This window comes from Patagioenas fasciata, unplaced genomic scaffold (assembly GCF_037038585.1).
Source record: "Patagioenas fasciata isolate bPatFas1 unplaced genomic scaffold, bPatFas1.hap1 Unplaced_1, whole genome shotgun sequence".
Taxonomy (NCBI): domain Eukaryota; kingdom Metazoa; phylum Chordata; class Aves; order Columbiformes; family Columbidae; genus Patagioenas; species Patagioenas fasciata.
The window spans coordinates 3,127,376-3,151,458 of NW_027288510.1; the positions used below are offsets into that span (position 1 = coordinate 3,127,376).

Genomic DNA, 24,083 nt, shown 5'->3' on the forward strand with positions numbered 1-24,083 from the left:
ATAGCTGGCAAACGCAATTCACTACCTGCAGCAACTCTCATTTTTCGTCCAAATCATATAAACAACCCTATTTTCAGCCACGCAGAATGACGAGATGGTGTCTCAGGGACTTTGTCACTACGTTGTCCCACATCCTGCTTCTCTCTGCAGGCCAAACGCACCTCCATCCCGCACCCTGGGCACACCAGCCCTGGCTCATAGGTGTCTCTGAGCCTGCGCCTCATGTACATCACTCAGCTCTGGAAGATGGATGGAGGATGAGTCTTCACAGTCAAAGTACAGTAAAGAAAGATGGGTAATTGAGTTGTACTTCATAAAGAATGTGTCAAGGGTTTTGATTGTGGGGTGACAATACAACCATGGCAGATGTGTTGTTAGCCCCCTCTCCCCCACCTTCAGCCCCTCTCTCTCCCCCATTCCCACTCAGGACAGGTGATTGGGAGGGAAAGAAGGATAGATAGAAGAGAATTGGAAAAATTAAAAATGTTTTACTAATGCTACTAATAAGAATAGAGAAAATAATACAAAATATACAAAACCAATCTTGAAAGCCCCAGGAACTGCAGAGCTGGCACCTGAAGTCCTGGACTGGACTGTGCAGCCAACCGGAGCTGGATTCAGTCTGTCATGAGGCCTCAGTTCGCAGGGACGACCAGCAAGGTCCTCTCCTAATCTCGGCCATAAGCAAAATGGACGAGATCCTCGTGATCTCCCACTTTTATATGAAGTGTTCACGTGAATGGGATGTTATACTCTGTTTGTCAGTTTCTTGGTCACCTGTTTCTCATTGCCCCTCTCGCGAGATGCGAATCTGTCCTTATCAATAACCTCACATTCCATTGCTATGTTTACCAAAACATGGATCTGGTTCTCCAGGAAAACGCAGCTGATATGAAGGTTTTACCTGACAGGCAAATTCACTAAAAGAGAAACTTGTTTTTAACAAAACCAGGACGGAATGCCATTCTTATTATGAAGTGCTTGACCTCGAATGAGACTTCAATTGAAATGCCTGCATACAGTCACTAAAATGCATGTGCTCTTCCCAGACAAAACACGTGCAAGGTTCACATACCTGTAAGGGCATTTCTGGATCAAATTCAAACTGAGGAATAAGTTTAGACCAAGGTTCAAACTTCTTCGTTTCTGGATCAATGTAGAAGTCAAAGACTGTGCCCTGAGAGGGAAACTTGATAGTCTTGAATTCTGCCACCCACCACTTGCTGAACTCCACTCTGTAGTCCACAAGCTATAAGACAAAAAGTGGAGAAAATACACTAATCTGGATCAATTAATTAGTAATGGAGAATGTTATCTATCCCAGTCCACCAGAGCGGGATTAGTCCTTAAAATATATTCCACAGCATAAAGTTCTTATCATTTTTCCTGCTATTAAGCCTAATTTTTCATTTTCTTCATTTCTGCTCATCAGTCCTATTTATTCATCTAAATAATTCATCCTCTGTGTTGATCACTCTTGGTATGTCTGAGACTAGATAGATGGATCAATTTGAAAAAGAGAAATACGTGCCTATGACTAAACAGACCACTTGATTGATTCTTGGTGCCTACTTCTTCCAACAGACAAGGACACAACATCCGTCTACATCTGTGCTCATGGTCAGTCACAGCATGCATACCAAAGCCTTTCCTCATCAATCACACCACTCTATTCAGAGTGAGTTGTTGTCTTCTGGCTTCTTTTCAAGCCACAACGTTTCAGACAAGCAGGACTGCAGACACCAGCGTACCAAAGCAGCAGCGAGGGTCTGCCCCTCTGACCCCGCCGTGATTCTGCGCTGCCACATTCCCCTCAAAGCACCCGTTTCCTTGCTTTTCCCCATTGTATCTTTCTACACATGGAGATTTTGGAGCATCTGAATTTTTTCAACTGGGGTGACAGTTTTGCTTTAGATGCTGGGTCAGGACTCACCAAATGTGCTTAGTCCCCTCCTCTGCCCTAGGTCTCCTGTATGACATTGGGCCAGCCATTCTGCCCAAACACCTTCCCATGTGGACAATGGGAACTGGAGAGAGGTGGAGGGGAGGAGGAGAGGAAAATTGCTGTGAGAAAGATGTTTGTGAAATACCGGACGCATCATTTAGCCCGTTTTAACAGCACAGTTTCTTCCTGGGGTGTCTGCGGGTCTCTCCTCCCCATAGCCATACAATGTGGGGTCACCAACACATTGTCCATAGGCTGCTCGGCCTCCATAAGGAAACCTGGGTTTGTTGCTGAACTGAACCAAGTGTCCTCCATAAAGCCTCCTGAGCCACAGTCCCTCAAAAGACCAGTGGATTTGAAAAACACATTAATAGTATCCACGATTTTGCAGACTCATGCTATTCAGAGAGGCAGGATCCCTGTAATTCTCCATTCTCCTGTTGTTATAACTCCTCAGCAGCGGCAGCAGAGTAGCCCGCAGTGGAGCGGGACGTGCGTGGCTGCTAAAAGCTTTCCCACAAGGGTGCCCTTACCCCGCACAGCCAAACCGCCTGCAAGCGCGCTGTGCCGCGCTGCCCGCCCTCCCTGACCCCGTGGTTAAATGGAGCCACTCCAGCCCCAGCTCTATTGCCAGAACGGTGTGGAATTCAAACCACTTCCTTAATAAAAACCCCATATGGATTACCGCTAATTTCAGAGCCAGGAAATGGCGAATCTATCATCTGTTTTTATACAGGGGCCCCGCTACCCACCAACAAGCACCGAGTAGTGGGAAGCCTCCCAGACTGTTTCTCCTGACATTTCGGCCGCGAAAGGTCAGCGCGAAGGGCACCTTCGGTGGAAAGCAATAAACAGATTTTATATTGGATCATTTTTCATCAGGCTCCCCATTGCTCGGACTGCTGTATCCTCGCACTCTCAGCTCTGACATTTACAGAGCATCGCGGGCAGTAACGCACAGCCAGGCTCCCGGCGGAGCCTCCCGGAGGGTCGCTGTGCCTGCAGCTGCTCCTGCAGCCCACCCAGAGCCACTACCGCAGGCAGGAGCCCGGCCTGATGCACCCGAGACTGACTGTGCGGCATGGGGAACACAGCGGCCAGCTGCCACAGCACCGCACACCAGCATACTTGCGCTTGTACTGCTGAAGCAAAGACAAGTAGTGCTTCCCAGGCTTTATTGTGCTTTGTTTTGTTTCTTTAAGTCATCCTAGACTGGCAACACTAAGGCTGAGTATTTCCCAGCTGGCACATGGGAAATGGAGGCTCCACAAGGACCAAGGAAGCTGGTCTCGCACAGCTCATTCAATGGTCACAAGGTGTGATGGCACCAAGTGAGCACCCAGCTGAGCTTGAGCTGTGTTGTTCAGCACTTCCTGAAGCATCTGATCCTTGGCATGGAGCAAATCTGAAGAGACCAGCAGACACTCTAGGTCTGGCGTTAAGGTACATGAAAACACACAAAGAGACCCCTGGGAGCACTTGAGCAGCCATCAAGAACGGCAGTGCCTCCACCCGAGCTGGGGAGGGGTGTCTGGTGTTACATTCGTGGAGAGACCTCCCGCATAGTCCAGACAACACAGAGTTTGACACAAGCCCAGCGGAGATCAGACGTGGATCTCCAAGCCCTTGACAGCAGTGCAGTGTGGGCAGACCCAGACATCAGGACTACACACTTTAGATCTGAGGATAAGGCGTCCTCTGACTAGGGGATGCAACCACCCAAGAGTAGGTGTGCCCCTGTGGCCACGAAAGTCAATGGCACCTGGGGTGCCTTAGGAAAAGTATGACCAGCAGGTCAAGGGAGGTTGTTCCTCCGGCTCTGCTCTGCCCTGGTGACAAAACACCGGCTGGTTTGTGTTATGTAGCACGTCTACCTGTGCAGTCAGAAGGCTGAAAGACTGCTCCACTGATACATCCATCTGATAAATCAGTCTTAATTTGATCACATTATGCACATCCACAGGCTTCTATAAGTTAACCTTATGTTTCTCCCCAGTGAAATGCATCTGCATAAGCAAACATCCCTCCACCTTTACCACTGACCCCTCAGCTGTTCTCCGGTGGTGTTACACCCTGGATAACGAGGCCTTTCGTAAAAGGAATTGTTGTGTTTCTAGTTTATTATCACCTATATGAGAGCCCCAGGAAAACAGCATTACTGGCATAGCACTATGTTTCAGAAAGTATGAAGAAATCAAAACAACACAAAACCACACAAACAAACTGTGTGAAAGATGCTGAAGAGGCATCTTCCGTCTTACCTGATCTCGAAACATTGATCCACCAAAGGCCCAGACGGCAGCAAAGACAAAGTAAAGTTCATAAAGCTCCTTGGGACAGTCAGGAGGTGTGTTCTCCTCTGCCAGGAGACGTTCAAGGAGGTAGCACAACATCTGAACCATACTCTGTTCAGGAATGGGAATAATCTTCTTAAATCTAAGGGATGGAAATTAGAAAGCAATACGTCCATCACAACCCAGGAAGACTAGAAATGCTCTTTCAGAATACTGGCATTCTGCTTGTCAGCGGTACGTGTCCTATTCCCAGGTACAATAAAGAGAACACCCATTCTCACACTCAGACCCGCTGGCACCGGCACATATACAAGTAATAACAATAATCAGAAGTTTCAAGCATTTTAAAACTTTGATCTTCTTGAAAGAAGCAGAATGGAAGACTTGCTAAAGGCAATGATTTCCTGCGAGCACGATGAGTTCAAAAGCGGTCAAATAGAGGAGTAATAAAATAAACCCTTTCATCTTGCCACTTTACATTCATTTAAGCTACACTTACAGAATTCCAAACTAATATTGTAGCTGCACTGAAGTCCTCCATACAGTAATTATAGCTATTTGAAAGGTTGGTTCTACGATTTCTGAATTAAGCAAGCTACCAAAACACTCAGCTCAGGGTTGCCTGCAGCTAATCCCGTGGATTTCACGCTCTGAGACAATGTTCAGCAAACAGAATGGGAAACGTCCGATTGACTTTGCTACCAACAGTCAAAACCAACTTGGTCCCACAGAGAGAAGTTCCCTAGCACAATGTTTAAGTCCTGATTCCAGACCCTTCTGACACATCCCCCTTTTGGCTGACATCTCCCATGCTCACTGATTTTTCTTTTGTTTTTAAAGGAAAGTGCAACTATAGGAAGCAAGTAGAGGATGGGAGATGCTCCCTTAAGTTTTCTGGGACTCTACTTTGGCCAGTCCTCACCACAGTATGAGAAAGAGAATGGTTTCACATGATGATAAGCAAGAACCACATGACTTCCCTGTGGACACTGCTTTAAAGCCAAATCAAGCCAAGAAGCACTAGGACCCTTCCAAATACCCAAGTTCTTAATGAAAAATAACTTGTGGAGTGGGCTCAGGTCTAGCCTGACACATCAGGAGGCTGAAAAGCTTTCTCTTTGGGATCTGCCGGAATTATTTTCCAAGAGATAGAGAGTTGATACAGGAAATACAATAAAAATCAAATCAAAATCAGATGAAAACCAGATCTGACCAACACGATACAGGCAGGAGCGTCACTTTGCCCACCTCGCCCTGCTGGTTCTCTGAGCTTAAGCCAATGATGCTCAGGGCTTCCAGGGGCAAGGAGGATCATGTGCAGCACAACCCAGCGCAGCACAGCTGGGCTGGACAGTGGCAGGTGTCCCCATGCCCTCACCACGGGTGACACAATCACTCATCAGATGGTACCTTGTTCTGAGGGTGTCCAGGCAAATGGGCAGGTACTTATCAAACAAAACGGTCAGGTTGGCTCTTTCGGACTGGATCTCTCGCCTGTCGATCCAGCTGCTCACTGGAGGATTCCAGCCCAGATCCGACGGGTTGATGTACAGGATCCCTTTAGGCCCAGGGTAAGAGAGAACATATAGTAAAGACATAGCAGAAACTGTTCCTTTCTTCCAGCAGAGTTTACCAGGTACTTTCACACAACTAAAACCCTATCAAATATGACGGGACGTCCCATTACCTGCCCCCTTTTCCTGCCCCACTGCAGAGTAGAAACATGAACAGTGAAGAAACTTCACCCTTGAAACCACGGCGCTTTTCATGACCTTGCCCTAAATTCAGAACATTGTCTTGTCTGAGCAGTTTCATTGCTCTGGGCCCCATTTCCCCATGTGTAAAACTAGGGGACACCTCCATTCCCTTCTCCCATACTTCATGCACTTCTTCAGAAGATCAAGAACTCTTTGAGACAGATACTGTCCTTCTCCTCATAAAGTCCATCCAAAGGGCTTTGCACAACAGGAGCACTCAGCAACGCTGAAGCCATGATCACCCACCAACAGTCAGAGTGCTCTGGGTAAATCTCCAGGATGATGACAGCTCCACATGTGCATTTGGGGTCAGGATCCTCAGTTTGTCTGTCAGAAACCTGCCCTGTCCACCCACGGCCGCTGTGATCTCAGGTTGGGTACTTGCAACAGGAGTCAAGTTGGCCAACAGAAGACTGGTTAATGGCACTAGATCCTCCTGGGTTCACGGCAAATCCCAGTGCGGAGCTCAGGCCAGGACTCACCCGCTCGGGACACGGTTGCTGGGGTGGCTGTGCGCAGGTGGCTGATCTCAAACACCAACCGCATCGTTGGGTTCAGAGGGATTCTCTCATTGCTCGCCAGGGTCAGCACCTGCATTGGGCAGACAGACAGACAGAATGACATCTTCCCCAGGAACAGGAATGAAAAGCATTCAGCACTTTGCACTAAAAAGCTTGGTTGCTGCCAGCACAGTTCCTTGAGGGAATGCAGCTGATTTCCAGCAGGTAGTAGAACTGTCTTCCATGACTCAAAGGAACAGCACTCCCTTCGAGCGGCGGAAAAAGGTGTGGAATTATGACCCCACCCTATTTTTGAAGGGCCTGGAGTTACAATCAGGACATCTGTGATTATCCATGAGCCCAGTTCCAGGAAGGGAAATTACAATGAAACCATGATTTGAGCTATTTCCCCTCATGCACCATTTTCTATATGTGATATTGTTTGGTGTATCTGAAGAAACACAACCGCATTATTCTAGGAGGTGTTATTTCAGCATCTGCATTTTTAGGCTGAACCATGCCATGCAGTCAAAGAATATCTCCTTCTTTAACTTATATTCATTACCTTATTATCATCCAGCACAGTATTAAGAGACTCAATCCACATTGGATCAATATCTCCATCTAGTACCATCCACTTGGGACCGTCATGCGTGATGTTGGCCAGCTCTCGCATGATTGATGAAAACAGGCCTGGGAGGGTGACAGGAAGATGGTGATGAACACTGAACTTGACACCTGCTCTAACGGTTTTCTCCAGCAACACAGTAAAAATTACTCTAATTAATGCTTTCCTCTCAAACATGCAAAACTCTACGTGCCTATACGTAAATATTACTATATCACAATACGGTTCTAGTTTGCTTTAAAGTGAAAAAAGGGTTATCAGTTATCACTACTGAAAATGATTGCAGACCTACGCACGAGCTTCATTCCCACCGAGAATCATAAGGGATAAGAAAAATGTAGAGTAGCTACTCAAAGGCAAAAGGCGGCATGAGTTATACAATGCAGAGAAAACCACCTGAATATGCCTAGGAAATCCTTATAAATATTTTTTTGTGGCTCAAAGTATATCAGGGCAATCAAGATGCATTAAACGCTGGGTCATGGCTTTAGTGAGACTGAGGGGAGAACAAGCACAGAATGACATTGAATGACAGAACAAAATGTTGGTAAAATCAAGGAGAGAGAGGATACAGAGTCTCAAGGGGAGTAAATAATGAATGTTAAGAAGACCACGAAGGCTGGGAATAGAGCAGCAGCACTGCAGAGCAAATGAAAACTCCACAAAACTATTGCTCTCCTCTACATGTGAAAATACCTCGGGAGACGCTGGTCTTCATGAAAAAACATCAGGCAAACATTAAAAAAAAGCCTCTCTTCCAGTGAATTGTGACAAGAACTCTTTTTTTTTTTCTTTTTTTCTCCAGGACAAGCTATTTCTTTGTGATCCAGATCAGGAACAGCTGGTGGCACCATCTGACTGAAGACAAAGCTTGTGCTCAGCAAATGCAGAACGGCTCACCTGGAACAGGTGTGTGATCCCGAGACTGGGTCAACAAAAATAACGCTTCAGCGCCTCTGCCTCCAGCCAGTTCCTTACGTGTTGGACACACGCCTTGGGAACCACTCCGACATTATTAGCATCAGAAACAGTTGCTGTCTCAGGGCATCAGGGCTTCCCTCGGATACACCGCGGCAGCGGGGAGAGGAAAGCGCCTCTGTCCTGACCTTGTGCATCCACAGCACACGGCTCTCTTGGGGTTTAAAAGAAGAGTTTTGTTCTGCAAAGAACACTTTTGGGATTCCCATATGGGACCTTTTACCACCTAACATGTAGGACCTTTTCAACTTCTGATAATGTGACAGGATAAAACTGGGGAGCGGAAAAGCAGGGGCTGATCTGTAAGGGAACAGGTCACCTCTTGCTAGGCTGTGGTGAAGATTGCCTTGCTGGTCTTTGACAACATGAAACAACATTTTCAGGAATGGTTACTGCAGAAAATATCTGCCTTGAAAGCTCAGGGAGGAGTGCCACTATTTCATTTAAACCATCGCAGGCCAGAAACCACTGGACAGTCACCTGTAAAATGTCCCTCCTGCTGTTCGGTGTCACCGCTGCCCTCGATCTGCAGCCACTGCTGCAGCCAGTCTGCACAGTTCAGGCTGTACCCTGCACGTCCCTCTGCCACTTTGATTTAGGCTCCCTAATTACAATTAGAAAGAAATTAACCTGGCATTGGAGCAAAGCAGGGGGTCGGGAAGGGTCCATGGCGGGGCCAGGGGAGGTGGGTGGCAGCTCATCTGCTGCTGTGGATGATTCATGGTAATGTCTTCCCTCACCTCCCCCACACCTCCCAAACCCGCCGCACACGTAAATCGAAGCTGCCTTTATGTATCAGTCACAACCCAACATTTCCACTCCAGATTTTCTGTAATCTTCCAGCAAGTTTGAAATGTTCCTCAGGAGTAAGCAGGATCAACAGCTTGGCAAACGCTGGTGTGCTACAGAGATCGGGCAGCCATACTGAGTGGAAAAACTGACGTTAAGGCTGCTGTGCATGCTATCAGCAATGAAAACCTGGGGATGGGACATTTTTTGGGGTCCCAGTGCACACCACAGTGCAGGAGGGACATCTCTTCCATCACTGGTCCAGCCAACTCCCAAAAACTGCCTGCCCCACTTAGGAACTGGTAAGTGTTGGTATTAATGGGCATTAAAATTATTCTTAGGGCAATAGGATCAAGTAGGCTTATGCTATATTTCCCATTTGAAGATCAAAGAGCTAAAACATCCTGTGTATCCTTTCAACAACAAACTGTCATGTGGCTGTAGGCAGCAGACAAGCACCTGGGCTCTCAGACCTGCACATGAAGAACCAGTCACCCTGCTGCTGCTCGGGAAATTCATTAAAAATACCCGTCTTTATCTACATATTTCAGACATGAAATGACATTTACCGTCTTTCCATTCTCTTGTTGCTGGGTTAATGATGCCAAAGAGCTCATCATTGGTGACTGCCTTGGGGTTGAGGTCTGTCCAGACAGGACGTCGCTTCATTATCTGGTAAGTCCTGTTCAGGGATCTCATCACCTGAGACTTGCCCGTGCCCGCGTTACCCACCACGAAGACAGAGTGCCGGACCGTCAGCAACTCCTCCAGCTGCACCACCTGAGAAAAACACTCCCAAATTTTAGACAAAGATGCCAAACTGAAGTTCAGGTCTATAAAATAGGTCCCACTGGGCCACCTCTTTAGAAAGATGTGACCCTGAGACACAAGCAGATTTGACAATTGAGTTTGGTCCAGCCACTCTAATCACAATGGGTGAAATCCTCAGCCTGCAGATAAACTTTCAGCGCTGTTTATACTTGACAACCACCACCTGATGAGGCCCTGCTCTCCAGGGGCTACACTTTCATGAGCCTACAAAAGTTGGCCCCTTTGGAAGCCCAGAGACTGATCCAGTGCTGACTTCAGGAGCAGGTGCAACTGCCTCAGACCCAGCACAGCTGACTGCCCTCCAGCGAGATCTGCCTGCAAGGACAATGCTGTGCAGAGCTCTCTTTGTAGAAGCAAAGCTGTTTGAGAAAACCCAAATGATTTGATGGCGATGTGGGTGTAGCAGAAGATCTCTTGGTCTTACTTTGAGCACAAAGTTGTCCTCAGCCTGCAGCCGGAGGTCCAGCACAGCCTGCCTCACAAACGACTCAAAATTCAGGTCACGCTTCCGAGGCACATCCAGTGCAGGGAATAGATCCCCAATCAGCCCCATAAACACCGGCACATCATCCGTCACAATCTTGGGGATGTTGAAGTCACGAAGAGAGCGCATCAGAACCTGGTCTTCGGGTCGCTCTGGGTCATCTCGCTTGAGGGAGCCAGCAACAACTAGCACTGACTTAATGGCACGCAAGCCCCAGTCGTAGTGATCCTACACCAGAGGAAGAAAAAAAAAGAGGCATGAGTTTATGCTTAGACAGCACCATGTAGGGTGAAGAACCACCATTCCCAAACTGCCAGACTAGTAAGCAATGAAAATACATCTAAATCTGTTATTTGCATTGTGGCCAGAGACCTTCTCCAGCCTGAGTGACCTGGTTTCCATCTCAGTAGGTGAGATTCCCGTCAGGGACAGTATTAAAGAGTCAAATAATTCAGCTGTTCAGACCATCACATGGGCTCACAGTTGGCAGTAAGACAGCAGCAGGATTTGCACTCCAGAGACCAAAGCAATTTGTTTCACCTAAATCATAAAGCACCTATAGCAAGGCCAGCCAGCCCCCTGCATCTGCAGGAGCCACCAAGGTGAAAGGCTTGTTAGTCCATTATGAGGCCCCAAAGACCCAAGTTTCTCCACCCTGCCCATCACAAGATGACAAGCCTGTTTGGTCTCAGAGGAGGTCCAGGAATAAGGGGTCAGTAAAGACATTGCTGAAAAAGTACCACAAAACGGCATGAGAAGAACTCTCAAGCCAACAAACAACTGTTCATATTTCTGTCCTGTTAACACCCTCCAGAGCACAGCTCGACAGCTGACTGCTCTGTGTGGGAGGCCATGGCTTCCACCAGGCCCCTCAAGGCACAGCACCAAGTTTCTGCGACAGAGCATATCCCACCCAGCCTCATGCTGGCACAGCCAAGATCAGGTTTGTATCATCAGGAATCCTGATTCAGGTCTCCTCTGGACCCAGCTTCGATCTACACAAATAATGACAAGGAAAAATCTGATTTGCTTTGCACTGACAGTAACTCTAACAAGACCTGGAACCAGCCTAAGGCTGAACTCAGAGAGGGACACCATAAACCCTTTGCAGGCAGGAGAATCAATAGGAAGAGACTGGAAAGCAAAAGGTCACTGAATACTACCCCAAACATGGTGTCATTTAAACTCACTGAAAGGTCTCCCACTAATGCAGCTGGTCAAATGCTTTTGTCCCTGCAGATGCTCCAGTAAAGCAGTCTGAAAATTTTATTGCTCCGATGATCACCAACCCTCTCCTCCCCCAGCAGCCAGTGCAAATGCAGTCATTAAATAAAAGCTGTGAAACGTTAGCCATGGAGCTGAGCAGCACAGTGCCATGTTTCTGCTGATTTTGGAGATTCATCATACCACTCAGCCACAGAATCAGGCTCACCTGCTTGGACAGGAGCTCTTTGCAGAGTTGGTAGAGAGTAATGAACTTCCTGGCTAACACCCGGGCCTCGATGAATCCCTCAGCCACCAACATAATTTCACAGATCAGCTCAAAGTCTGGCACAACCATCGCACACGGCCTAAAATGACAGGTGAGGAGGCATTGCAGAACAAGTATTTCTTGACTACAGGCCTTACAGGCAGCGCATTTGCAGCTTCATCTTCTAGGCCTTCTTTTATGAGCCAGGTCACCCTCTGCCTTCCCCACGACAAGGGACAGAGCTCCTTTGCCCTGCCTGTGCGTGCCCAGACCCAGGCCTGTTGTGCAAGGCTTAAACTACCTGCGAATGCCCTATGCAAGTGAATTCCCCAAGGACATGAGGTCGAGCCTGGATGTTCCAAAAGACAGTTTCTGCCAGGTCACAAACCCTGACCTGGACTCACCTGAAGAGAGCTTTTAAATTCTCAGGTAGCTCTGTTCGCCCTGCGTAACCAGGGTTCATGGTGATGAAAATGCCTACTGATGGTACTAAGTTGATGTCTTCTCCAAGAAAATTGAAGGATTTCTTCTTCTCCCGTATTGCATCCTGCACGCTCTTCACCTAGAAATCAAGACAGTACTATAGTATCAGCGTTCACTTATGAAAAACACATCAGACAACGGTGCTTCCTTCGTTACTCTTGGCCCCGTGACAAATGGGGCTAATCACTGTTTTATTTTTTACCGGCAGCATAAAGCTTTATACACTGTTTGGAGTACATCAGCATGGCAATATCAATTTCCCATCTCAGTCAAACTCTGGCAAAGCAGAAAAAAGAGCTGAAGAGAGCGGAAAGTCAAAATGCAAAGGAGTTGCAAGACTTCACACCTTTGCTCCATGAGACAATGATGAACGTGGGTCAGGAAGAGCAACTCAGGAGCGGGAAATGTCCCCAGCACTGCCTGCATTCACCTTGGCTTTTGACATCACCTGTGGGACACTGCTCAGCACATCTCACAGCAAAAACACCACCAGAGGCTCCACCATCTCTGAACCAGCCAGCCCAGCAGAGGTCTGATGTGTGAGAGAGACACAGGGCAGTACAGGTATCCACAACACAGCCAACACCCAAACGCACTCCCCAAAGTCTATCACAATATGGGCCCATTATTCCCTTTACCCATCTCACCTCTCCCCACACAGCGTTGCTCTTCAGGACATCCCAAAACCCTCCTGTGCCTGCTCCGTTCCCTGACCAGGCCCAGAGAAGGGGTAGCACCTCCCAATAAGCTTGGCCTCAGCTCAGTTGTAAACTGACCACTTGATATCACTTTTAAAGATTTTGGGACATCAGATGTTTGATTTAAAACCAAAACCAGAAGGCAGAAGCTGTAAAACCTCTCCTAACACCTTCACTCACTAATATTATATTGTTTTTTATATTTGCCTGATTGCAGCTTTGTTCTGCTCATTCCTCTCCTTCCGAAGAGTTCACCTCTCTGCAAACAGCACCTCAGCGAGGGGCAAATCTCTCTCTATTCACCGCTCTAACCTCACTACTGTTTGCCATCTCAAAGTAAAGCAATTAATCGAATTTTTCCCTGTAAGGAACCATATCGACATCAGCTGCATGAGTAAGACAGCCAATTAAACATCGCCATGCTAACACTCCTAATAGCAGCCAGGAGACACCATGACGGAATGACGGCCGTGCCGCTTTCTTCAGCTGCCACGCTCCAGCCAGGAGCGAGGGAACCATCAGCAGTTGAGTCATTCCTGGGCTTCTTTTGTTCAGCTTCCCTTTTTATTTCAAGATCCTCAAAGACTTTTTTTCAATGACAACTTTAAACTAGGACCTGACGGAAGAGAAATTGAGAGGGAATGATACATAAACTCTTGTACCTGCCTGGGGCTTCTCTGGGATGCCACATAAGGTACCAATTATGAGTGAAACAGATGAGAAGAATGAGGAGTTCATGGAGGGGTTCAGAACAATGTCTTTGACCGAAACATTTACAGAAGTGTAGAAACTTCTGAGCTTTATATCTTTCTATAACACTGAGCCCAAAAGGGAGTCCAGGAACAATTCAGCACCTCAATCAGATATTAGGATCCTAAAACACGCACTCAGCTGACAGTTGGATCCTGAAGAACTTGGGCACTTTGGCACCTCAGTTTTCTGCACTGAAGCCCCCCAAGGCTTCCCCTGTATAAAATAATGCCAGGTTTCCTCATGGGCTGGTAAGAGGAGGGGAAGGAGGACGCGAAGTGACAGATTATATATATAAGCACGAGAGCACAGGACTTTCTGGCACGATGGGGAGGCCAGTCTCCCTTCCAGCCCTTCTCCAGGGATGCTGCTGCGCTTCACACGAGACTCACCAACACAATGCACTGAGCAGCTAAACTACAGAGGAGATGAGAAACCATTCGCCAGGGGAAACACCCATGCCCAGCTGGGCACCGCTCCAATAGCTCTGTCCCAGGTTTAATCCCACGGTGTCAGGGTACCCTGGGCAAGCGCGTCAGCAAGGGCCGCAGATCTGCCCCAGATTCCAGCTCCCGAGTGTCACCAGCTGACACTGGCTTTTGGGAGCACCACGGGGCTGCACACATTCCTCCAAGGAATGGTGCCAGTTGGCCAGGAATACCTTCCAAAGCCACTTGGCAGAGCTGTCGTTACAGACACCAGAACTAAATCCACAGCCATATAGTTTTGGAGACAGGTTAAGAAAATTAATCCTGAATGTATTCCCATTTCCTGAGTATGACACACAACCTGTGCCTGACCAGGGGTGATAAGGAACCCCCAGAAGTCCAGCGGATCTGCCCCAAACACCCCTCTTCCCCTCTGTGAAAATTATTCCCTACATTGCAGACTGAGCAGCCGCAAGTCAAGGCAGCTTCTCTGTCTTGAAACGATGTGCTGCAATTATCTCACAGCAGATTAATGACACGAGTGCTTTCCTGAGGAGGAACAGGTACAGAGCCATGGTGCGTAGTGGTCTGGGAAAAGATGCTACAAAGAATTGTCTTGGCACAAATGCTGTAACTGGGGCAAGAAAAGTGACAAATATCTTTGCAGCACGTAACTGCGACATCTTGGCAGTGCTGTGATATTCATGTGATTAATCTTGAGATCTAATCCCACACCTGCCTATACACAGAACTGAAACCGGCAATATGCAATTGCCATTTTTACCCTTGCTCCAAAGACTGCAGAATGGCTCTGCTCTGTTTGTATTTATTTATGAGTGTTTCTCCACTCACCTGTACAGCAACCACAGAAAGGACCTCAACTGAGATCCTGTTAAATTCATCAAAACAGCCCCAGGCTCCCGTCTGGGAAAGGCCTTTGTAAATATTCCCACAAGACTGGAAAAACAAAACAAAAACAAAGATCACAAGAGTGAAATCATAAATGGAATCAACTCCAGCAAAAAATTGATTTTATTTCCCAGCCTGTTTATTTATAGCAATTTACAGTCTATTGTGGGTATTTAGAAAAGTGCATGGAAACAGCAGGCACAACTCAATTATAATATTTATAGCTCTGCGCAGCTTGCCACTTTATCTGCTAATTGCACTTTCTCGATATATCTGTGCACCAGTTTCATTTAAAGGTCACTTGTGCTGAATTACTGATGGTCCCGTTTCCTGGGAGAGCCCATAAGCTAAATGAAATATGATCCGAGGCTACCAAAATCACTGTACCGTGCCAGACTGGCAGAGAGCAAGACTCAGCCTAATGATTCAGTGCTCTGTAGCGGCTGAAGGTTCACTATGTTTTGGGTTTATTCTGGGAGAGGATCCTGAGAAAACCAGGACAGGTCCCTCCCCGTGCCAGGGGCTGCCAGGTCGCGAGCACGCCGAGAAGAAACGACCAGGGTCCAACTATCAGCACAGCCTTGGTCTCAACTGAACAGACCAACATTTTTGAAGAATTGCACATGAAATCTAACTCCAGAAAGGAAGGGAAATGCATAATGAGGCAGAGAAGATAGTTCGGGTCTCTGCCTCCTGAAGAACCTTGTGCAAATCTTAGAGAAGGAACGGGAGGAGAAGGAAAAGGCATTCAGCTTAAAGGAGTGTAGCAGGGATTTGGAGAGAGGTGATCACAGAATCCCAGCCTGGTGGGGCTGAAGGGACCTCTGCAGATCCCCCAGTCCAAGCCCTGCTCACGCAGGGTCACAGAGCAGATCACACAGGTGGGTCCAGGCGGGTTTCAATGTCTCAGAGAAGGAGACTCCACACCCGCTCTGGGCAGCCTGGGCCAGGCTCTGGCACCTCCCAGCAAACAAGTTTCTGCTCATGTTCAGATGGAGCCTCCTGTGTTTCAGTCTGTGCCCGTTGTCCCTCACCCTGGCGTTGGGCACCACTGAACAGACTCTGGTCCATCCTCTGACACCCACCCTGAGATATTGATCCATTGATCAGATCCCTCTCAGCTTCTCTTCTCCAGCTCAACAGCTCCAGCTCTCTCAGTCTCTCCTCACAAGAAAGAAGCTCCAGACCCCTCAGCATCTTTGTAGCCCACTGCTGGACTCTGTGCAGTTATTCCTTCTTAAACTGGGGAGCCCAGAACTGGACACAACTCCAGATGTGGCATCACCGGGGCAGAGCAGAGCGGAAGGAACAACCTCCCTTGACCTGCTGGTCATACCTCTCCTAATGCACCCCAGGTACCATTGGATTACTCTCATCCTTCAGGTTTGCTCGGGCCCTGAGCATCCCCAGCCCCATGTGACCGCACTGCAGCCGAGGTGGGAGCCATACCTTGTAGTCCATCTGCTCGGAGCAGTTAAACACGTACACCATGATGCCCAGGGCTCGCCCCAAATCTTTCGTAGTCTCCGTCTTGCCAGTGCCCGCAGGGCCTGCAGGTGCTCCGCTCATGGTCAGGTGCAGTGACTGGGTCAGGGTGATGTAACATCTTTCACAGTGAATGATGAATGAAAAAAGGAAATATGTCCAATAGGTCAACTGTGGGCTGCAGGGCAATAGCACTAGAGCATTTCTGAAAAGCTGTACGTGAGCAGGGGTCATGTCTGAGCTGAAAGCCTTCTTGGCATTAATTACCACCTCTGCTCAGCTCTGTTTTCTCCAAGAGATACTCATCTTCCACCAAGGTCTGCCCAAACCTCTTCATGTCCAGCTTGTGTTCTCTCTGGATCCTCATACAACTCATGGATATTGGGCACATCTCAGGCAGTATGAGAAAAGGACAGCTTTTCTGGAAGACCTGTCACTGACAGAAACCTGCTCAGGTGGCCTATGAGTGAACCCAACTCAAAGCTGCAGCAAGTCCCAAAGTTTCTCCATCATGTTGATGATGGACACTGGGGTGGTGTCCACATGTGAGTATCTATACTACCTGTATAAGCCACAGAGGTGTAGTCAATATAGCCAACAAAACCTGATGATACCTGGGGGCTTGACGCAGCTGACTAACACAGGTGACTAGAGCCACCTGAGATGCTCTTGGTTGCTGAAATGTCACATAGGGTGGAGAGATATGACAAGGGGTCCATAGGAGACTTTTACACTTCTGGATTGGCAGCTGGAAGCCAGGTGGGACAACACAGAGTATCTCAAGTAACCCTAGGTGTCCCCACTGAGGCAACCAGGTAGATGTCTGCTTCAAGATGGGATGAAAGCTCTCTAGACTCACCAGCTTTATGGACTGTGGACATCTTGTGCACAGGAAGACACCCACAAGTGTTTTAATGTGTGAGCTGAATCCCACCCAGGGATCTGATGTACAAATTCCCCAGAGGGTACCACCAAAAACCAGATAAGAGTTAGAGCTCGACCACTGGAGTGCTGGGACATGGAGACAGAACAAGAGGGATACAGGTGTCTGAACTAAATCCATCTTTGGTTGGCATCTCTCTCTCTACCTGTGTGGCAAAGCCCAGCTATGACATTGTGTCCCAGGGACTTACCTGTCGGTCAGCGGAGTGATCACAAGCCGAGGGGTATTGCCAAGGTATTCATAGGAGTACAGGAACTGGGCGTCACAGATGTTGGCAAAGCAGTGCCGTTCCTCATCTGACCATCTGTGCCGGAGCTGTGACAGCCAAATGAAGGCCTGGGCATTGTCCACCTGCAACACACCCACAAACACCATCACAGGAAGGCCGGGGATGCCAGACACATGCAGCTCGGGGGCCAAAATAGCGACTGCTATAAAATTTTCATGGGGGATGACTGGTCCTCACTGCAAGGCAGGTGTGGTGAGGAATGCGGTGAGAAATGTCACCTCCCCATCTCCCATCAGTAAAGGGGAGGAACCAAATTAGTGACCACATTGGTGGGAGAGGAAAAAATTAATGGCCAAGAGAAAGAGCCTTACAAAAAGACTCCTGAATAGATTTAAGAAGCAGCAAGTCATGAAGAAGGTCTCATAACGCAACCAGAGTGAGAGAAGGAGCAGAGGCCATCTAGACAAGGAAGAGGTTGCAGACAGCACCAAGGAAACAGACTGGGGACAGGTGGACAAAGACAGGCATGGCCAGCGCTCTCTGCACAACCAGCAGGCAGGTCCAGATGCATCACTTCACCCCAGGCTGGACCGAGGCACCACTGAGCCCAGCTGAGCCTTGAAGACAGAAACCCTGTGAGCAGCCTGGCTGCCTCTGAGATGACACAGATGAGGGAAGAGCCACAACCCAATACATTCAGGGCATCTTCCCACCCACCTGCAAGGCTAAACACTTGGCATGGTGTCAGGGACAGGGGAGTAGTGTGGGAGAGGTGTTGCAGGAGAAGGGAGTCCCACATAAGTCCCTGTGGCCCCACACCAGACAAAGGACGCTACAAAGAACAAAGCTTGAATGCTTTTTCTTACTTTCTAAAGTCAAAACTGAGACTGAGTCCAGCAGCCTCCCAACACACCACCATCATCCACCAGCACATGTCTTGGCACCAGGACGCAGTGCCGCGCTCTCACTCCTGGTGTGAATCTGCAGCAACTACAAGTTGGTGTTGCAGGGCCATGACACAGCACAGCTCTGCAGGCTTACAGGGGCTTTCTGCACACTTACTACAAACATTGTAGAAATAAATTTAGTCATACGTCTCCCACTGAGACCGGCAGTGATCTGAATGGCCAGTGGTTGGGCCCCCTGAAGCCCCCTCTCCAGCACCCACAGAACTGTGCTGAACTGCCAACACCAACCTTCTGTGCTATCATCTTTGCCACCACATCCCGAGCATGCACGTCGATGGTGCAAATGGTCATGATTTTCTGTCTGTCGCCCTTGGAGAGCTGCCCGATCAGCATGGTAACGAGGGTGTTCAGCTGGGTCACTTGCTTCTTGTGCTATTCCTTCATCGCATTCTCGTAGCCTTCCTCCACCCTGGCAAAGGCAATCCCAACCTCGGTTGTCCACCAGATCTGGGTGCAGCAAAGCGCCACCTAGGGAAATAGGCTGGTTCAGTATCAGGGAAAATACCAAAGCTTCCTTATGTTCAAGAGTGTCGGATCCACAGGGAGATCAAGGATGAAACATCCGTGACATGAAATTAAGTATTTTTTCATACAGTAGTCACAGCAGACAGTACAACAAGGATCTGCTCCATGACATCCATTTAAAACACCATATCAGTGATAGACACATTTAGCAGCTAGTTATAAGTAAATCAGCACCTTTCACATGCCTGACACAGCAGAGGAGGAAGAGCTGGAGACCACGAGGTTGTCAGAGGTGCATCTGAGGGGCTCTTCACTCTTATCAGGCCTCACCACTTTGCCTTCCTGCTGCACCTCTCACTGCTCTGGCTGTACAGACTGCACTGCCCAAGCCCCTGGGCTCTGTCACCCAACCAAGAGCCCCAACCAGAGCATGGAGCTCAGCCTGAAAACTCCATCAGGAGACCGCCAGGATAAAGGACAACTCATCCTCCCTCTCTCCTGGATAGCAAGGTGGAGGCCAGAAACATGCCTGTCCACAGCTGCTGAAAGAAGGGAAGGGCAGGACTGATGGGGAACCCAAGAGCTACCTTTCCACGAGCCAGCCTGAGTGGTGATAAGAAGCAGTGGCAGATACCTGGGCAGGATAGTCAAAGAGCCATTGTTCCCTTGGTTTTTCCTCATAAGCCATGACGGCTTCTGTCATCTCATCTCTCACAGTAGCCCTCATGCTGTCTAGTACATGACTGAGCCAGACTTCAACCTGGAAAAGAGATTAAATCCCAGTAACACATTTGCTCTTCTTAAGTGCCTTTGGTAATTAGTGAAGATAGGAAATGAGGCAAGCATCTCAGTTCTCTTTAGACTGGACATGAGGGAAAGGTTCTTCACCCAGAGGTGCTGGACACTGAACAGGCTCCCAGGGAGGGGTCACAGCCCCAACCTGACAGTGTTCAAGGAGAGACTGGACAACGTCCTCAGACACACGGGGTGACCTGTGGGGTTGTCACTGCAGGGACAGGACTTGGACTCCATGATCCTGGTGGGTCCCTTCCAGCTCAGGACATTCTATGAGTTAACCAAACCTCACAGCCTCCTTCAGACTGGGTAGATTTGGCTAATTCTGGTACTGTAGGATTAGCATCTACTTCCAGACACCAAGAACAGAAGACAGATTTTTTTCTTGAACTCTAGCTACAGGAGGAACCAAAATGAACTCCGTCAATGAATAATTTGGTCAGGTGTGTTCCACCTCCAGGCCATGACAGAATCCCTGGTGGGATGTGGGCAGTCTGCCAGCAGCAGAAGAAAGATGCTGCCAAACTTGGGAACACAATTCCTGCTGAATTTCATATTTCACAGGCAAAGCCCTCAACAAGAAGACAGACTGAACGCAGCAAGCTCCATTGCTGGGGAGCTCAGTAGCCGGTATTACGTACTTTAGCTTCCTGTAACAGACCGTGCAGAAAGGTGAAACTACCAGGATAGATAAGCTGAGCAGTAGCTTGATTCTTACATTTCATACTTTCACTCGTGGTATGAAATAATGAAGACTTGAGAAACAGGTAAAAGGCCTTCTCCTGCCAAACACACCCGTGCAGAGGTACTATGGAATAGCTTAGTCTCTTTTCAGTCTGCATCCCCTCCCTCACCGAGGATATTTGTAGCAAGCTTTAAGACTAACCTTCAAAAGGTCTTAGAAAAAATCAAATTAAAAACCTAGTCAGAAAAATGGCACAGCTCTTTCTCTCACAGTGGACTGCGACATCCACGTCCCCCCTTAGTGAGGACCTATCCAGAGTGACACGAAAGGTTGCGGTGTAAGGAGGTACTAAATCACCACCTCTTCCAGCTTTTCTCATGCACCAAGGGAGAGCAGTGAAGCTCTGTGACGTCTTGGCAAGGGATCTCACACGAGGGGCAGGGGAGCAGACTCCACCGGACAGTTCTGATAGACAAGGACTTCCCTCTCACCTGCCCACTGCAGTCCCAGGGCTCGCTGAAGCTGACGTACTCCTCCTCTCTACTGTACATTCCCAGGCCAACCTTGGTTGGCTTTTGCTCAGAGTCCAGCTGGAATTTCATCCTGGCCAAGCTGTCAAAGAGTTTGGAAAGATGACGTTGCACCTGCAAAACGGGTTGTATAAATAAAGCAACCGAGATCGGACGAGCGGAATGAAGATCACTATACATGTCACAAGCAAAATCATGTTAACAAAATATCTTGGATATTTAGGTAGCACCACATCTTCTCAAATGTGGCCAACATACTGCCAACAAAAGCCTCTTGCTGTCTCTTGTAATACTTCCACCTATTTCTACGGAATTTAGAAAACAGACATGCCTTAATAAATCATGTTTCTCCATTGGGAAATCTTCCATACAGAGCAAAAGCATAGAAAACATTGAAACACCTCATGACTCCTACCCCAAATTTCCCTACATGTAGTGATGAGAAGTCTGTAGCCATTTCTCCACCTCATCCTATTCTCAGCACAACGTGAAGTTTTCTTCACTATGAACTTTCCTGTTTTTCCACTACTAGAAACTGATTTTGTGCTAGTGAAATATCCTAAATTCTCTTTCATGGAGAAGAAAGATCTTTATTTCTGCCTAAGACCTATGATAAACAGCCCAGACCTCCTATAGAACAACCATGTTCACCAAAAGCACTCTTCCAGAAGGAAAAGAATAATTCAGTTCTTTCCTGTTCACCTCCATCTGAGTCTGCAAAGCCAACAGGGAGATGCTGTGGGCTCTCAACATCAGCATCTGCCTGCTGGGAGCTGAGCAGGTCACCAGCACTTCTTCCAGACCACTGCGTAACACACAACTGCATCACTGCGCGCCCCACGCCAATGAAGGTGAGATTCTCCTAGGATTGACGTCCCCACAGAAAGGGGAAGCTCCCAAAGCAGTCCCAGACAGGAGCTGCCTCTCTCAATTACAGCAGAGAGGTAGAAAAACTCCCATAGGGGAGATGAGAAATGAGGGAAAGGGACCTGGGGGTCCTGGGGACAGCAGGGTGACCACGAGCCAGCACTGGGCCCTTGTGGCCAGGAAGGCCAATGGTACCTGGGGTGGGTTAGAAGGGGGTGGTCAGTAGGTCAGAGAGGTTCTCCTGCCCCTCTGCTCTGCCCTGGGGAGACCACACCTGGAATATTGTGTCCAGTTGTGGCCCCTCAGCTCCAGAAGGACAGGGAACTGCTGGAGAGAGTCCAGCGCAGCCACCAAGATGCTGAAGGGAGTGGAGCATCTCCCGTGTGAGGAAAGGCTGAGGGAGCTGGGGCTCTGGAGCTGGAGAAGAGGAGACTGAGGGGGGACTCATTCATGTTTACAGATATATAAAGGGGGAGTGTCAGGAGAATGGAGCCAGGCTCTCCTCGGTGACAACCAGTGATAGGACAAGGGGGAATGGGTTCAAACTGGAACACAGGAGGTTTCACTTAAATTTGAGAAGAAACTTGTTCCTGGTGAGGGTGTCAGAGCCTGGCCCAGGCTGCCCAGGGAGGTTGTGGAGTCTCCTTCTCTGCAGACATTCAAACCCGCCTGGACCCCTTCCTGTGGAACCTCAGCTGGGTGTTCCTGCTCCATGGGGGATTGCACTGGATGAGCTTTCCAGGGCCCTTCCAACCCTGACATTCTGGGATTCTGCGTGAGATGCCCAATGCTCTGATGCTTTCAGAGAAGGAAGGGTGGAGGTGGATTTGTCCATCTAATTCTGACTCACTGACTCACAAAGAACTACAACCCTCCCTCTCATGAGCTGTGCTGCAAGTGGACGCAGCTTCTCACACACATACAAGCAGGGCCAAACCCTGGGAGGTGCTAAGTGACTCTGAGAAGCACAGGGCACTCAGCATCCCCCCAGATCACAGAATCATTTTGGGTGGAAGAAACCCTCAGGATCAAGTCCAGCCATAGCCTAGCTCTGGCACTAATCCATGTCCCTAAGAACCTCGTCTAAATGTCTTTTAAACCCCTCCAGGGATGGTGACTCCAGCACTGCCCTGGGCAGCCTGTTCCCATGCCCCACAGCCCTTTCTGGGAAGAATTTTTTTACAATATCCAATCTGAACCTCCCCTGGCACAACTTGAGGCCATTAAGCGTATCTTGAGGCCATAAGCTTATCTCTTTTCAAACCGTAAGTAAACCGTAGAAACTTTTTCTTACATGTAGAAGCTTCTGGTCACAAATCCCCAGCTGCCCCTTCCCAGACCCTGTCCAGTCTGGAGGGTTCGGACACAACCCCAGCACTTGCTGCGATCCTGCTGCCAGAGCCCGAACGCACCTGAATCTGCACAAGTTCAGCACCCAGTTCACGAGGATAATGTCATTGTGTATTTAATCCTCCTTTAGGAATCATCAGACTTTGAAACTACATTGGGAAGGCTGAGAGTGTATCTATGTATGATACTGCTTGACATTTACTTTGATTTTACTGCAAATACTTTTGAATAACAGAAAACACCAGGAATTTCTTCTTACTCAACAGAGCATTTCAACACAGTATCTTTGCTTCCTGTGTTTTTTTTTTCCTCTTCATTTTAAATATCAATCAACTATGTATTTATGATACTCTGTGGGCTGAAATCACCCAGCAGCAGACACAGATAGAAGCAGCGTTAAAGGTTAGAGGTAAACAACAGCATTTCCAAATACACATGCAAACCTGCTCCATTCCTGTGCTCACACCAATACTGAAAATGGTGGAAAGCCTGAAGAAAGTGAAAATACTCGCTACCAAAAGACAGAATTAGGACTTTGTTCATCATCCAACACTCGCCTTTTGCTGTGAACGTTTTGACTGGTTTTATGCACCAACCTCTGAATAAAAGATGCATCCCAAACAAGGCCAAGCAGAGCTGTGCAGGGGTGGGTGGCAACCCAAGGAAGTCCTGCCTTGGCCACAGCCACTGTCTGACCACCAGCTGTCTTACCTCTTCCAGGCTGTGTTCTGCTCTTCCCCTGTAAACAGGCCATCCCAAAGACCTTTGCATGGGGGAAGGAAGAAGTGGCTGACTAGCAGATGTCTCCTCTGCCTAAAAAC

General features: G+C 48.3%; 1 pseudogene; it reads right to left on the reverse strand.

Moving 5' to 3' along the window:
* LOC139826693 (dynein axonemal heavy chain 9-like) overlaps positions 1-24,083 on the reverse strand; it is a 52,399-nt pseudogene that overhangs the window by 5,309 nt on the left and 23,007 nt on the right.